We start from the raw sequence: 16,230 nt of genomic DNA on the forward strand, positions 1-16,230 counted from the left end.
GTTTTGGCTCACTGCAACCTCCGCCTTCCAGGTTCAAGGATTCTGCTGCCTCAGCCTCCTGAGTAGCTGGGATTACAGGTGCACATCACCACGCCTGGCTAATTTTTGTATTTTTAGTAGAGATGGGTTTCACCATGTTGGCCAGGCTGGTCTCGAACTCCTGACCTCAAGTGATCCGCCCACCTCACCCTCCCAAACTGTTTGTATTACAGGCATGAGCCACTGTACCCTGCCAGAACCCTCTTTTTTTGTTTTGTTTTTTTAAAGAATTTTATCTCCTGCAGTATAGGTTGAACTTTGCTGCAGAATTCCCTAACTACTAGAACAAGAGGATCTCTTCATGGCCTCTATTAGCTGAGAGGGCTAATGGGAAGCTGCCCATTTTTGATGACCCCTCAGACTCCCGTCTTCCTCCAAAAGCAGATGTGGGGGAGGGGTCCCGTTGAGTAGAGCGCATCCTAATTCTGTTCTTCGCACTGTCTCAGGAGGTTTGGAGGGCTCCTGCTTCCTTCTCCCCATGTGGCCTAGGCTCCCCTTACACCTACCATAGTCAGCTGAGGGCCCAGGGTCTTTGTCCCCCGACTGTGAGTATAAAGCTTAGCTTGCCTCTGAAGGGGTCACTTTCTTACTTAGAGAAAACAGACTGCGGCCTCTGTCTTTGCACATAATGAGCGCCTAATACATGTTAGTTAAACAAACACTGCCCTATTGCTCCCTGCTCCCAGAAGGCTTGGCTGAAGCAGCCTGGGACACCCCTGCCCCTTCTGTCTTCTCCCAAGCCAGCCCATCTGGTCCTAGGCTGCTTCCTCTTTCCTGGGAAAAGGCCCCAGGCTTCCCTGGCAGGGACAGAATAGGGTTCCGGTGAGTCAGGGCAACGGGAAGCCACAGCTCTTAGATCCCTGGAAGCCAAGCAAGACCTGGAATGGAGAGCGGAGCGGAGGCCCTCAGGACTTTGGCCCTAAGCCTGGGGGAGGGCCAGAGGGGGGGGGGGGGGGGAGCAGCTGTGTGGGCAGGGGCCAAGATGAATGAGCTACTCCTGGAGCGGTCACTGGAAATAGGAGGAGTGGCCACAGGCAGTGACGCTGGGACCAGGGCAGGAGGCCTGTAAACAAGGAAGCCACCTGGGGGAGACGCAGGGCGGTCACTGGTCCTGGGGAGCAGGTGCTTCCTGAGGCCCGCCCTGGAGAGGGCCCTGGGGGCCGCCCCGCCGAGTCTGCAGCAGGCGCTAGGAGGCGCTGTCTACCGGCTTCCAGAGCCCACCGCTCCCTACCCTGGCTCCCGGGGGTGTGGCCGCCGGAGGGTGTGCCGGCCCAGCGTCCCAGGCCCTGCTGGCCCGGCCTCTCCCTCCCTTCTGTCACCGCAGCCGACTGGCCAAGGGCACCAGCCCTGGAGAGGGCTCAGGGCTCAGCCTGGCCAGCTCGGGTATGAGCTCATTCCCCGAGACCACCAGTTCTAGTTCCTGCCCCTCCCCCAAAGGCTCGGGTCGCAGGCTGGGGCCTGGCACCCACCCCAAAGGTTGGGAGGGGGCTCCGAGGCCATCAGGCTCCAGGCCTCCGTTGGCTCTGCCCCCTGGCGCCAGGGAAACAAAGGTTAGGGGCCCAGAGGGAGTTATCTGGCCCCATCCCCACCGGGTGGGGGAAGGGGGACAAGAGGGGGCGCAGTTCCCCTCCACTCTCCCAGCCGTACTGATTCTTCGAGACACTTTCACAGGCGGAAATTCCCAGAGGTCAGAGGAGGGAAACGGTTAATTCCTTTTATTCAATGGGTCCCCCCTACACGCCTCCCCCCAACTTCCTCCCTCCACTTCCCGCCCCCCCTGTGTGAACAGGAAGTGGAGAGGAAAAGGCTCTGAGCGGAGCAGCTGGGAGCAGGAGGCAGGGAGTGGGCGGCGGGCTTGGTGCCAGCCCTGCCCCTCATGCTTAGTTGCCGGAGGGCCAGGCCAGCCGCGGCCTGGGAAAGAACCTGCAGCCCCGCTGGCGAGTGACAGTTGAACCGGGAAACAGCAATGTCCATGCCCCCTTTCCTTAACCTGCTCCCAGGTTACAGGCTGCTGTCCTCAGGGTGCCAGACATCTTCTGCTCAAGAGCCAGCTGCCCTGGCCACCGCAACCCCACCTCCACCACCAGGCTGGGCATCCCGAGGCTGGCAGGCATCTCTTCAGGCAGCCGCCAGTCCTGGCACTGGCTCCCTCACTCAGCCCCTTGGCCCTGCCAGCCCTTTGAAGCTCACGCAGTGCTTCCTGTTTGGGGCGGGCGATGCCAGGGCCCCTCCCCCACCATTGTTCTAGAGAGACCATAGGTCCATCTGTTGCCCCATGGTGGGGCCCCTAGGCAGTGCCACACGGGAGCAGCACCACAAAGGACCCTGCTGGCAGCTTTGCTTATGTGGGGTGAGACTGGGCCCTGTAGCAGGTTGAGGGTGAATGGTGGTCAGAGGCAGGCCTGGGGCAGGCAGTGGGACAGGATGCTAGAAAGTTCTGGTGTTGGGGCAGCTGGAGCCCTCAGCTTTTTCCTCCGCCTGGAGCATGGAGATGATATTCAGGGAGCCATGCATGCTGAAGCCACCAGGAGAGGCCACCATTCTCATGCCTGGATTCCCAAAAGGAAAACTGAGGCAGAGGGGCAAACTTTGGTCTAGGATGACCAATAAAAGGGCCACAAAATAAGGTTGTCATTTCAAGGGGATTGGCCCCTCTCCAGATGCCTGGTAATTGGGTGCTTTCCTCTCCCTGAGCAGCTTTACCGTGGCTCAGCTTTCACCTTGAACCAGCCCTTACTGAGCAGTCAGAAACCATACTGTGAGGTCAGGAGAGGTTGCACGGCCTTAGTTTGGTGGCCAGCAACCCATGTCCACTGAGAATAAGCTTGGGCAGAGAAAAGGGAAAGGGGCACTGGTCTGGCCCCCAGGAAGGTGGCTGCTGCTTCTGGTTCCCAGGCTGCTGTGACCAAAGGTCTGTTTGTGTTTGCCAGGTGCAGAGGCAGGTGCCTGCAGCTCCCCTTCCCTCCATGGCATGATCTCCCAGTTCTGACCCTTGACCTGCTCCCTACCGGCATCCCCATAGGGCTGGAAGGTGAACCCCACTTCCCTCACCAGGTCCTCTGGTTTCTCTTCCCAGGCCAGGACCTAAACTGTTCACAACTCCCAGCAGGCCAGAGCTGCAGAGACCTCAGATAGAGACTGTAAAGTGCTGTGGAAGCCTTGTTCAAATAAAAACGTTCATGAATGTCCAGTACTTGAAATTGATATGCTGAGATTCTCCAATGGAAACTGGGCTGGAGGCACACACACCCCTGTTCACTGAGCCTGTTCTCCTCTCCTAGCTCAATCTCTCTCTCTCTGTTTTTTTGTTTTTTGTTTTTTGTTTTTTTGAGACGGAGTCTCGCTCTGTCGCCCAGGCTGGAGTGCAGTGGCTGGATCGCGGCTCACTGCAAGCTCCGCCTCCCAGGTTCACGCCATTCTCCTGCCTCAGCCTCCCGAGTAGCTGGGACTACAGGCGCCCGCCACCTCGCCCGGCTAGTTTTTTGTATTTTTTAGTAGAGACGGGGTTTCACCGTGTTAGCCAGGATGGTCTCGATCTCCTGACCTCGTGATCCACCCGTCTTGGCCTCCCAAAGTGCTGGGATTACAGGCTTGAGCCACCGCGCCCGGCTTTTTTTTTTTTTAAATAGAAACAATACCTTGCTGTATTGCCTAGGCTGGTGTGCAGTGGCGCGAACATAGCTCACTGCAGCCTTGAATTCCTGGGCTCAAGTGATCCTCCCGCCCCAGGCTCCTGAGTAGCAAGGACTATAGACGCCACACCTGGCTAATTTTTATTTTTATTTTTTGTAGTGACGGGGGTCTTGCTAGGTTGCCCAGGCTGGTCTTGAACTCCTGACTTCAAGCAGTCCTCCCACCTCAGCCTCCTAGAGTGTTGGCATTACAGGCCTGAGCCACTGTGCCTGGCCCCCTATCCCAATATCTATAAGATGCCAGGATGCCCAGGAACCCAGTTTGACAGACACCGTGCTGCTGATCCCATCTCCTGACTTTACAGCTGCTGAATTGCAGAAGACAAATTGGTAGCTAACAGGAGGCTCCATCCTGGATCCTGCCCCTGTCCATGAGATTCAGCCTTGATTAACGGTGTTCCCATGCTGGTTGTGAGCAGGGCATCATCCTAGGTCCTTCTTTATACTCGTTTTCCATCTCCAGCCAAAATGGGTTGAACTGAGGAACAAGGACATACTCTGTAGAAAGGCAAGTGCAAGTCTCTGCTCTGCCCCTACCAGCCATCAGGCTAATCAAGCCCTTAGAACCTCAATTTCTTCTCCTGTAAAATGGGAATAACTGTTACAGACCTGGAAAGGCTCTCGCGAGGCTGAAATGAGAGCGGTGCTGCCCATCTGTCAAGGTAGCCCGGGGCCTGGCGCCCAAGCAGCCCCAGGCACTTGCCCTCTTCCTTTTTACTCTGTGCCTCCTTTCTGTAGGCGTGGGACCCTGAGACCTGTCCCAGCCCTTCCCTCACAAGGCCCTCTGACTTCTTCAGATATCTGCGTGGGATTGGAAGCTTGCTTGAGTAGGTTTTTCTGGTTTCTTGATGAATGGCAATTCTAATGAAAAGAGGTTCAGGATGAGAATGAGAGGAAGCCCACAGGCATGTAGAATATGGCCACAGGTGGGACAAGAGTGCTTCCTTGGGATGGGGGGCTTGGTTCCCTGAAGGAAAGGAGACAGGGCACTACTCCAGCGCCAGGAATCTCATAGGACAGGCCGAGGGGGCTGGGCAGACACCATGCTGGCCGCTGATCAGGCATGAGTCCTCTGCCAGCCTGCCCTCGCAGGCCAGCCCAGAACTTGCACAACAGTCGGCCTGGCTGGCACTCTCCCGGGAGCTTCAGGAAGTCCCCCTTGTCCTCCCCTTGACCTTTGACCCCTTGGGCCTGCTGCCGACCAGACCAGAGTATGAGGCAGATGTTCTCTCTTTTACCTTCTGTTCCTGGTCTTTCCCTCTGAGGCTGGAACTCAGAGATACCTCAACCCCCGACCTTCCAGCTCATCCTTCCCCAAGCTCGCAGCACGGACCAGCTGGAGCCTCCACTGGGCTGCTCTCCACGTGAGCTAGTGTGGATCCTTGGCCACAGCCAGCAGGACACACGCAAGTACCCCGATTCCAGACATCCTCACAGGTGTCCTGCCCGACTACCTCCCTGTCCCAGGCCCCAGCAGGTGAAGCAGGAACAGCAGACAGAGCCTCCTTCCCTCCCCGGCATCCTCTGAACAGCCGAAGTTGGAAGAACCCTAGATATTGTTCCACATTAAACTATGCACGCCTCGTGGCACTCAGTTTCACAATCAAATAACTCCCTCTGGTTTTCTAGTGGAATTTTTGCTTTTATTTTATAGGGTTTCTTGGCTTCTTTTTTTTTTTTTTTAAGCAATCAGTCTAAATTTGTCATCACACATCCCCCATTTCCGCCCCTAAGGGCCTCCTTTTCATCCCCTGGAATCTGGAAACCATATGTGTGGGCAGAAACCCCCCAGCATCCCCCACTGCACCCTGGCCCAGCCTGGCCTCCACAGGGACAACCGTGTTAGCTGGGGAAGAGTCTACACTCCACACTGGGGCTAGAAAGGGAGTTTCTCTTTGGACCTTCCCAGCTCAAGCCATGGAGAAGCCGTGTGGTCTAGTGGTTAGGGCTAGAACAGATGGGTTCTGTTCCTGGCAATCTCTTTGACTAACACCAGAAGCCTGGGAAAGTCCCCTTAACACCTAAGGGACTCAGTTTCCCCACCATCTGAGGGGCTCAGAGTTTCACCAGCTAGCTCATCTCCTACCTGCCTTGGTGGAAAGAGTTTTTGATCTGGAATTTCTGCTATGTCACTTACCAGCTGCTTGACCTTGACAAATTGCTTAACCTTTCTGAACCTCAATTTCCTCATCTATAAATTAGAGACTATTATTGTACCTACCACCTGGCTATTGTTGGGATTAAATAAGAAAACATATTCTCAAGGGCCTCGCACCAGACGTACTGTGAAAGCTCAAGAAGCAGGCGTTGTGATTGTTAACAATAAGTAGAAAGGCACAGAGAGGTGGGAGTGTGTTCTCACGAGTCTGCCCTGAGCCAGACCTCTGGAGGTCTGCCACTGCCTCTCCTGCTCTGCCTGCCTTGTCCGGACCTTCCCTGGGCCTCCTCTGCTCTGGAAGGCAAGGATGCGTTACCAGTCATTGTGGATCAGTGCTGAGTCCTGGCTGCTCGTCCCTGTCTCCATGACGACCCCAGCCCCTCCCCTCCTTCCTTCCTCAAGAGCTTTCTGTTTACTGTAAACAGCTGCCCCAGCTCAGCCCTAGCTGATCCCCCCACACCCAGGGCCAGCCAGACCCTCTCTGAACCCGGCCTGGCCTGGTGTGAAGGTCTGCACACTGCTTCCTGGGCTCCACAAGGCCTCAGACAAACTCTGTGTTTCCACCTTGCCTGGCTGGGAGGGGAGAGGAGGAGCGGAGGGGCCTGTTACCTCAGACCAGGGCAGCCAGGGCCTCAGAGACAAGGAACAGATGGGGCGTAATGGAGAAGGACCACACCAAGAGAGTTTGGTGGAGACATCTCTGGCTTGGCCTTAGACTGACCCGGGTTCAAATCCTGGCCTAGATTTGCTCACCGCATGACCTCAGGCTGGTCACTTAACTTCTCTAAGCTTCATTCAATTTATCGATTTGTAAAATGGAGACAATAATACCTCCCTCAGAGGGTTGGCGGCTGGGCAGATTGGTAATAATGCAGGTAAAACCCCTGGCTCAGGTCTTGACACATTGCTAGCCTACAGTGATGGTGGCTGGACTATTATTTCACTTTTCAGGTCCTCTCCTTCTGCTCAGCAACTTTGCATAAATCCCTGCCTGTTCCTTGACCTGGCTTGTCTCAATCACACAAGGCTGCACATACATGTGCACAAAACACATATACATGTGTACACAGCAAACATATGAGCTGGGTAATGAAATGAAAACTCACAAGTGTATCTGAGGCACAGGAGACTCAATGAGAGCAGAGGAAGAGTCTGTTTCCTAAGCCCTTCCACAGGCCTGAGCTGGGACACCCATGTGTGCCACCATCACCAGGGCACTATTGACTTCCTCCCTCTTCCTCCACTTGGTGTCCAGGATTGCGCCCACCCTCCCTGCCCAGTGGAGCACAGTGCAGGGATACAGGGAACGCTCTATGGGATAGCTCCCCTTTCCTGTGGGCCAAGCTTTCAGGGCAAGATGGTCTGGGATGTGAGGCTCCTGGCTCGCAGCTCCTGATGGGTCCAAGTTGGCTCCCTTGACTCACCAGCATCCTTGGAAGTGCTGGCTAATTAACGCTGCCTTGTGAGATGAGATTTAGACCTGCCATTTTTCTTACCACCAGGCCCGCCCAGCAGCCCTGGGGCAGAACCTGGGGTTAAGCAGGGGCATTCATCGATTTGAGTCATTCCCCACAAGCCCATGAGTAAGTATGGTGCTGGATTTCCAGACCCCTGTCCCCTCCCTGAGATCCCTGTTGGGGTCTTCCAGATCTGGGTCTCTGTTGGTTGCAGGTACAGCCCTGGGGTTCTCTTGAGCAGGGCGTGGCGGCTGGCAGCTTTCAGGCCTAGCTAACTCCACTGCCCCCACATGGTCTTGCCCACAACCAGGCCTAACTCCAGCGTTTGTGTGCTCATCCCAGCCTGGCTGCATGAGAAAGGAGAGGAGCCCCCAGTACTGAAGTCAGCCCCGCGGGTTGGGCTGGAAATTCCCCACTTCTTACCTTGGCCGCTTGAGGAAACAGCCTCCCGGCAGAGGGCCGCCTCCCGCCAGGGACTTTTCTCCTGGGGATGACATGGAATGCAGTGCAGCTGCAGGGACCCCAGCCTCACTGAGCCACACATCGACCAGCCTGAGGGGCAGGGGAGTATGTCGGTCACACAGGACCACTCTCTCCCTTGCAGGGAGCTTGGCAGCAGACCTAAAGGGGGAACAGGGAGAAGGAGGCCATGTGGACTAGTGGTGGCCAGGAATGTCCAGACTGCTGCGTGGTTCTGTACCTGGAGCTCACCAGCCCTTCCTCCACACTCCCTTTCCCCACCCCAGCACCCAGCCTGAAACTGGCTTCCAATAGGATGGAAAGCCCTCACTGATCTTCCAGGATGGTGGTCTCCAGACTTTTTTTTTTTTTTAAAACAGATGGGGGTCTCACTATGTTGCCCAGGCTGGTCTTGAACTTGGGGCCTCGAGTAATTCTCCTGCCTTGGCCTCTCAAAGTGCTGAGATTACAGGCGTGAGCCACTGTGTCTGGCCTCCCAAACTTTTTTTATTGTGAATATTTATGCATACACTACAGTAAAAACACATATTAAATATTATTAAAGTTTTATTTATTTATATACATTTTTGGAGACCGAATTTTGCTTTTGTTGCCCAGGCTAGAGTGCAGTGGCACGGTCTCAGCTCACTGCAACCTCCGCCTCCCAGGTTCAAGCATTTCTCCTGCTTCAGTCTACCAAGTAACTGGGATTACAGGCGCCCGCCACCATGCCCAGCTAATTTTTTGTATTTTTAGTACAGACGGGGTTTCACCATGTTGGCCAGGCTGGACAGGCTGGTCTCGAACTCCTGAATTCAGGTGATTCACCTGCTTCAGTCTCCCAGATTGTTTTTTAACTAAAAAATAAATCAAAATAGAAATCATATTTCCTCCCATCCCCCCAACAAATGCGTCACTGGCCCCATACAGGCCACTGTGGAGCCCACCATGTGGATAGAGGAAGACAGAGAGCCTCTCGGAGCAGACCATCACCCTACAAGAGGATCCAGGGCACGAGAGAGCGACTGATTTTCTTAATCCATTGCCAACCACATTGAGTAACCCACATCTGAAGCCGTTCTATTTGTTGTTGTTAACTTGAAATGAAACTTGGTCATCTTAGGCAAGGCCCTGTTGCTGTAGTGGTAGTTGTGCTGCCAGTTCCTACCCCAAAGGCCCAGGCAGCCTGTCCCATCCTAGGACCACAGCACCCAATGTAGAAAGTGAGAGTTTATCAAGGAAGAACACCCAGCCTGTTTGTGTGTGTGTGAGTGTGAGTGTGTGTGCACATGTGTATGTGTGCGTGCACGTGCTGGCCCAGAGTGTGTCACTCTAACAGAACCTGCCCGGTGATGGCCTCTGCTTTCTGGTCTGCTCGTCTGGGAAGCCTCACTTGTGTCACACAGGTACCGAGACACCTACATTAACCCATCTGATGGAGGCCGGGCGCGGTGGCTCAAGCCTGTAATCCCAGCACTTTGGGAGGCCGAGACGGGCGGATCACGAGGTCAGGAGATCGAGACCATCCTGGCTAACACGGTGAAACCCCGTCTCTACTAAAAAATACAAAAAACTAGCCGGGCGAGGTGGTGGGCGCCTGTAGTCCCGGCTACTCGGGAGGCTGAGGCAGGAGAATGGCGTAAAAACCCGGGAGGCGGAGCTTGCAGTGAGCTGAGATCCGGCCACTGCACTCCACCCTGGGCGACATAGCAAGACTCTGTCTCAAAAAAAAAAAAAACCCATCTGATGGAGTCATAGGAACCCCTGACATTGAATTAGAATCTTTCTCTCGTCTACATCCTCACCACATGGCTGTTTAGGTAGGTGAGGCAGGCATCAATTTGTCCATGGTGGCGGGCAGGGGGCGCCCACGGCACAGAGAGGTTCGGGAAATTGCCCAAAGTGACACCATCTGGTGGAGCTGGGTCTCACGTGTGCTCACACCCTTCCTAGGTGTCTTTTCTCATGTTCTGCCATCCTGGTCCCACAGGGCTGCTTGACAGTTCAGAATTCTGGCCTGGGAAGAATCAGTTCCCAAGGACCCTGGGACCTTTCTCCTGTAGCTGCAGGGCAGCCTGCCCTTCCTGCCCCACTAGAGAGAAGGCAAGCCCAGGACCCTCTCCCTGTCCTGAGACATGTGGGCCCGTGGATAACAGTCTCCGCAGGAGCAGGGTCCCTGCTGGTAGAGGAGAGAGGCCTGACTTTTCTGCTAAGGCCAGAGTTGCCCCTGGCTCCAGCTCGCCTGACTGGATCTGGGGCCAGGGCTTCCTCCTTCACTCAAAAGCTCGGCCCTCTGAGGGTGGCAGGGCGGGAGGGTGAAGGGCTCAACCTCTCCAGCCCCTCCCCCCCTCACTGACAGCTGTAATCTGCTTGGGAAAATCTCTTTTTTTTTCTGCACAGGAAAAAATATTAGTTGTCCCGATAACAAGGAAAACAAAATCTAGCGCAGGGCATCAGAGACTTCCTGAGGCGGGAAACAATGTCCAGTGGAGAGCTCAGTGGAGAAGGCCCGAGCCGGGAGGCCAAGGGGGAGCTGAGAGAGGACACTGGTCCAGTCCTATCCGGCCAGGGGGAGGGGCATGACAGATCGAGGAACTCGGAAAAAAGATTTCCCCCCAAAACCTTGAAGTCTGGGCTGTTGAGCTATATCCGGGAAATGATTCAGGAGCAGAGCACGTCCCTGCCTGGGGCCAGGCCCCATTGGCTCAGGTGCTCCGGGTCTACCTTTTTTCCCTCCCAGTCCCCAGCCTGCTCTCCCAGGTGCTACTCCCGGCCTGGAGGCCTGGAGAGTGAGGCAGTAGTGGAGGTGGTAGCTGAGGCCACAGGTGCCCCATAGGCAACCCACGCCCCCTCCCGCCCCCCCGGGGCATCTTGCTTTGTCTGCCCACAACTGCTTCCCTGGGTAACTTTCCACTAAGGGAGGGGGTCGGCCGGGCGCGGTGGCTCAAGCCTGTAATCCCAGCACTTTGGGAGGCCGAGACGGGCGGATCACAAGGTCAGGAGATCGAGACCATCCTGGCTAACACGGCGAAACCCCGTCTCTACTAAAAACACAAAAAATTAGCCGGGCGAGGTGGCGGCGCCTGTGGTCCCAGCTACTCGGGAGGCTGAGGCAGGAGAATGGCGGGAACCCGGGAGGCGGAGCTTGCAGTGAGCTGAGATCTGGCCACTGCACTCCAGCCTGGGCGACAGAGCGAGACTCCGTCTCAAAAAAAAAAAAAAAAAAAAAAAAAAAAAGGGAGGGGGTCAAGAAGAGGACCTCTCCAAAGGCCTGGAGACTCTGGTCCCCTCCACCTCTACCAGGAGACTGTGGCAGTGGGCAGCGGTTCTAGGAGCTTGCCATGGGGGTGCTTATGAGGGAGGGGCTCCAATCCCAACTGCCTAGCGGTGGATGCGGGGACACTGGGCTGTTGGGTCCAGTGGGCGTGGCCTCTGAGCACTGTGGGCCTCAGCGAAGGGACAGGAGGAGGAACAGGAGGCCCTGTGCTTCCAGGTAGCAGTACCCTTCAACCCTAGCTGCACACTGGGTCACTGGAGAGCTTTTGGAAAATACCAGTGCCTCCAAGGCCTCATCTCAGAACAGTTCTATCAGGGTGCCCACAGGAGCTACTCAGGTGATCCTGTTGCATGGCCAGGGAAGAGAACTCCTGCTCCACAGCCCTGTAACCCTTTGGTCACTTTCTGGCTGGCCCCTTCCACCTCTGCCAGCAGAACTGGCCCCTCCGTTTCAGATTGGAGCCCCTCAGAGATGCCCACCTAGCCGGTGGCTGCCCGAGGTGCCCACAGAGTTCCCTGCCCCAGCTGGAGGCCAGTTGTCCAATCCAATAGCAGGTTCTGGGTTACCCCCACTCCCTCCCTCTGCTCCTTCTCTTTCCCCCTGGGCAATGATGCTGGGGCCTTTGTTCTCAGCCAACAGGAGTGTGACCAGAAACCTACCCGCAGTTTAATTACAGTCCCACTCAGTGGCCATAGGCTGGCCACGGTCCTCATTCAGCCTGTAGCTAGGCCAGCCTGGCGCAGTTCCTCCCCACGTCCCAGGGTCATGCCAGCTTTGTTTTCAGGAGGACCCAGTACTCCTTCCCGCCCAGTGCCTCAGCCCTTGCTCTGCACAAGGCCCTTGGGGAGGTGCAGAGGGAGGCCTGGGCTCTAAACACAGAAGCTGGGACCTTACCCAAGCACGGGGGGCCCTGGCAGGGTGCTGACGCTGTTGCTTGCTAAATCGTGGGCTGACACAGTAAAATCCTTGAAGTCAGAGAGGTGATTTCTGGTCCATTTTTGATTGGTTACAAGCATGTACCAGTCACCTACTAAGCACTGGGTCTGTGGGGGGATATGCAGAGGGAGAAAGTCATAGTTCCTGCTCTCCAAGGCCTTTTCAAGGCAGAGGGAAGGACAGTGCTTACAGTAATGAGCTACCACAAGGTAGTACCATTTCTATTCCCCGCAACCTTTCCAGGAACTCCCCACTGGCATGGCATAGGGAATATTATTAAGTGAAATATGTTAAGTGAATATTTGTTACTTAAGTAGAGCATAGAATGTCCCTTCTCTGGCATTACAGATAGAGGGAGACATCTCAGGGGTCAGGGACAGAATGAGTTTCAATTGCATCAAATGTTGGAGAAGGCCAGTCGCGGTGGCTTACACGTGTAAGCCCAGCACTTTGGAATGCCGATGGGGGCAGACTGCTTGAGCCTGGGAGTTCAAGACCAACCTGAGCAACTTGGTAAAACCCCATCTCTACTAAAAATACAAAAAATTAGCTGAGTGAGGTGGTGGGCACCTATAGTCCCAGCTACCTGGGAGTCTGAGGTGGGACGATCACCTAAGCCTGGGAGGTGGAGGCTACAGTGGCCTGCGATCCTGCCACTGCACTCTAGCATGGGTGACAGAATTTATATATATATATATATATATATATATATATATATAGCCATGTTGGAAGAGGCAGAGGATGGAATGAACCCGGAACTGCAAGCTCGCCATAGAGGAGCACTCACTAAGATCCCTTTTGGTTCCTGGCCGGGCTGTTACTAGCTGAGGGGGCTTGCAAGTCCCTGGGGTCTGTCTAGAGGGCCTCTGCTCAAGTGGTCTTGCCCACCTGGAGGTTCACCAAAGCCTGAGAAGCAGGACCACAGAGCAGGCTTTTTTCTCCTCTTACGGGGGGCTTCTTGCTCTAGGATTCCCAGGGGTCTCTCCTTTCCCTCCGGAGGAGCCCAACACAGCCCTTTCCCCCACTGAGGTATTTTCCAAACAGGTGGAGGATGCTGTGGCCCAGTAGCCACCTGGCTGCGGAAGAGGGGAAGCCCAGTGCACGTCCCTGCGGCTTCTCTCAAGCTGCGGCTGCTCCTCACGAGCTTAGGCTCTGACCCTTGGCCTGGGCAGTGGGCAGCAGCTTCAGGAGCTTGGAGTGAGGGGGCTTATGAGGGAGGGGGTCCAGTCCCAGCTGCCTAGCTGTGGGTACTAACAGGCCACGCTGGGGCGGGGTCGGGGGGGCAAATAGATTGAGGGGGGCACCACCACCTGCTTTTCCTTGTTTTGTTTTCAGGGCACTAATTACTGTGCTGAGCTCCGAGCTGCCTAATGAGGCCGTTTGGATTTCCTGTTGTTCTGGCTTCCCAAGACCCTTAAAGGGCCAGCATGGAACTGAGAGTGTGATCTGGGTGGGACACCAACTCCTCTGGTGGGGGTAAGCACAGAGGGGCTATCCCCGGATTTGGCTTGAATGCCAGGGGCAGTGAACGGATGAGGGGCTGGTCCAATTCGCTGCTCCCACGCCTCTGTGAGTACCCGCTCAGAAGTGCCCGTGCCGGAAGCAGGAGCTTCAGAGTTGCGTAGCCTGGCCAGGGCATGGGGTGGGGAGGGGGAGGCAAGGAGGCCAGGGCTGAGGAGGAAAGGCTGGTGATGTCACCAGTGCCCAGACTGTGAGAACCGCTGCAGCCCCAGGCAGGAGGGAAACGCTGTGATGTCCTGCCTCCCCACTGGAAAATAAACACTTGTTGTCTGAGCGGGCAGCACCACTTCCAGAGGGGCAGGCTGGTGAGCCTAAGGGCCCAGAAACAGGCCCAAGCCCAACGTTGGGCAGAGATCTTTGCCCAGGCTGGATGCAGGAAGGTCAGGCTGCCCCCCACCTAGCCCCACTGTTACACACCACCCAGCAAGGCCCATGGGCTGTGCTGGTCCCCTCTGCACCTTAGGGCTCTTCTGTGCATGCGGAGGAGCTGAGCGTGGCTGAGCCCACTTCCTCAATGGACTGGCAGGGCAGGAGGGCACTCATTTGCCCGCCTGTGTCTGCCTCCTATTTGGGGCACAGCCTCTGCCCAGGACCTATCCCAAGTGCCTCTCAGGCTGCCCCAGGCTGTGAGTCCCCTGGGCCCCTAGTATGCCTGGCCTGCAGCACCCTCCCCCCCAGACAGGGTGACGACATTGTTGTTCTTATACGGGGCCTTCCGCCTGAAGTTCCGGCTCTGCTAAATGGTGGGAATGAGGGTCCACGGGACAAAGCCAGCCTGGTTCCCGCAGCCATCTCAGAATGGACGGAATCCCCATTGTGTGCGGGCGCCTTGTGCCCACCCTCCCCTTACCCTCGCCGGACGTTGCCAACAAACAGCTCATTGAGCCCAGGGAGGGGCCCAGGAGACAACAATGTCCCCCAGCCGGCCAGAGCAGTGAACTCAGCTAGGGGTGGGAGCTGCCACGGAGGCTGGAGGGTGATGATCTCAGCCTGGGAGACCTGAGTCTGACCTAGGTCTGGCCTCCCTGGTGAGGGTGAGAAGGGCTGACCTGGCGGCCTCACCCTGGCTGCTCCACCCCCAACTCGAGCTGGAAGCTTCTCGTGGCCCAGCCTAGGGGGCCAAGCAGGTACAGCAGGCTGTCCACAGGACCCAGCAGAGCCATCCCAGGCCCAAGGGGCTAGTGGACCCTCCCTCTTGCAGTGCCATTCTGGAATTCCCTCCTCAAGGCCTAGGCCAAAGCCCTCCCAAACCATCAGCCCAGTGCCAAGCATGTGTCGGGACTTTCAGATCCACAAGAGGCTGCACTTTCTGTAACCAGGACTATCTAAAGAGCATGGAGCACCCTGGAGAGGGGGTGAGAGTCCTATCCCCAGAGGTATTCAAGTCATTAGTTATTGAATGTGGTGTTGGTCCAAGTGCCCTTCAGAGCTCACCTCACCCTGAGCTTCTAACATAGGGCCCCAAATCATTCCCCCAAGGTACCTCTGGACTCCCTTTTTGCGTTCCAGGCTTGAGCCAACCTTTCTCCTCTTCCAGGCAGTCTGGGCTGCCAGGAAGGGCCTCGGGCCTCTAAGGGGAAAAGGAGGCAGGGGAGAGGGCTGACCAGGACAGCAGCATGGCCAAAGCTGCCCCCACTTTCAGTATGGTTGCCAGGGAAGCCCTGATGCCAGTCTCATGTTTGCAGGGGCCTGTCTGGAAAGCAGAGGGTGAGAGGAGAGAGAAGCTGCCTTCAGGGAAAATGTGGAGTCTATCTCAGCCAGTCATCAGGCCTCTGGCATTCTCAGGTGCATAGGAGCCACCAACTCAGGGATAGGACTCAGAAATAAGTGCTCACCTGGTCACCAGCCACAGATAAGAAATGTTCCTAGCTGCCTCTGGGCTTCTTTCTGTACCTCCCTGCTCCAGACTACCCTGCATACTAGTGCTAGAGAGCATGCAGAGGGCACTCTCCTCTGTCAAGAACCCACAGGCTCCCTAGCACCTATCAATCAAATCCAAATTCATCTGCCTGCTGGGTTTCCATGCCACAGCTATGTAACTTCATGTCCCCCCCTCCACAGGCAAAGTCTCTGCCATATGAAGCCAAATGAAGCCATACTTGTTTCATTTGCACCCAGATCCTTTGCCTCTCTTCATTCCCCCACCAGGAATGCCCCTCTTGTCTTTTTTTTTTTTTTTTTTTTGGGGGGGGGATGGAGTCTCGCTTTCTCACCCAGGCTGGAGTGCAATGGCATGATCTCGGCTCACTGTAACCTCTGCCTCCCAGGTTCAAGCAATTCTCCTGCCTCTGCCTCCCGAGTAACTGGGATTACAGGCGCCCGCCACCACACCTGGCTAATTTTTGTAGTTTTAGTAGAGACAGGGTTTCACCATGTTGCCCAGGCTGGTCTTGAGCTCAGGCAATCCGCCCGTCTCAGCCTCCCAAAGTGCTAGGATTACAGGTGTGAGCCACCGCACCCACGCCCCTACCCCCTTCTCTTTATCTAAATTCTGTTCTTTTTCCAGGCCCAGTGTAATCCCTCCTCCCCTACAAAGCCTCCTGTAACCCTCGGGGCCCCAGTTCCTCTCTGAAGCCTGTTCCACAGGTTATCACACTCCTTTTCATGTGCTTCTATCTCATTTCCAGCTGCTGTGAACAACAAGGGCTGAATTTTATGTTCCTCTGTGGCCTTACTAACCCGAGCCCAGTG

At 55.8% G+C, this 16,230-nt stretch overlaps 1 protein-coding gene and 1 long non-coding RNA gene across 2 annotated transcripts in view; one reads left to right on the plus strand and one right to left on the minus strand.

The window, feature by feature from the left end:
• DNAJC17 (DnaJ heat shock protein family (Hsp40) member C17) overlaps positions 1–16,230 on the minus strand; it is a 248,318-nt gene that overhangs the window by 153,393 nt on the left and 78,695 nt on the right. The gene's annotated exons all lie outside the window — the stretch shown is intronic.
• LOC126959905 (uncharacterized) lies at positions 1,268–4,342 on the plus strand. Its single transcript, XR_007727666.1, has 2 exons — positions 1,268–1,589; positions 3,832–4,342. It is a non-coding gene; the product is annotated as an uncharacterized LOC126959905 (long non-coding RNA).

The sequence above is a fragment of the Macaca thibetana genome, chromosome 7 (genome assembly GCF_024542745.1).
Source record: "Macaca thibetana thibetana isolate TM-01 chromosome 7, ASM2454274v1, whole genome shotgun sequence".
NCBI classification, from domain to species: Eukaryota; Metazoa; Chordata; class Mammalia; order Primates; family Cercopithecidae; genus Macaca; species Macaca thibetana.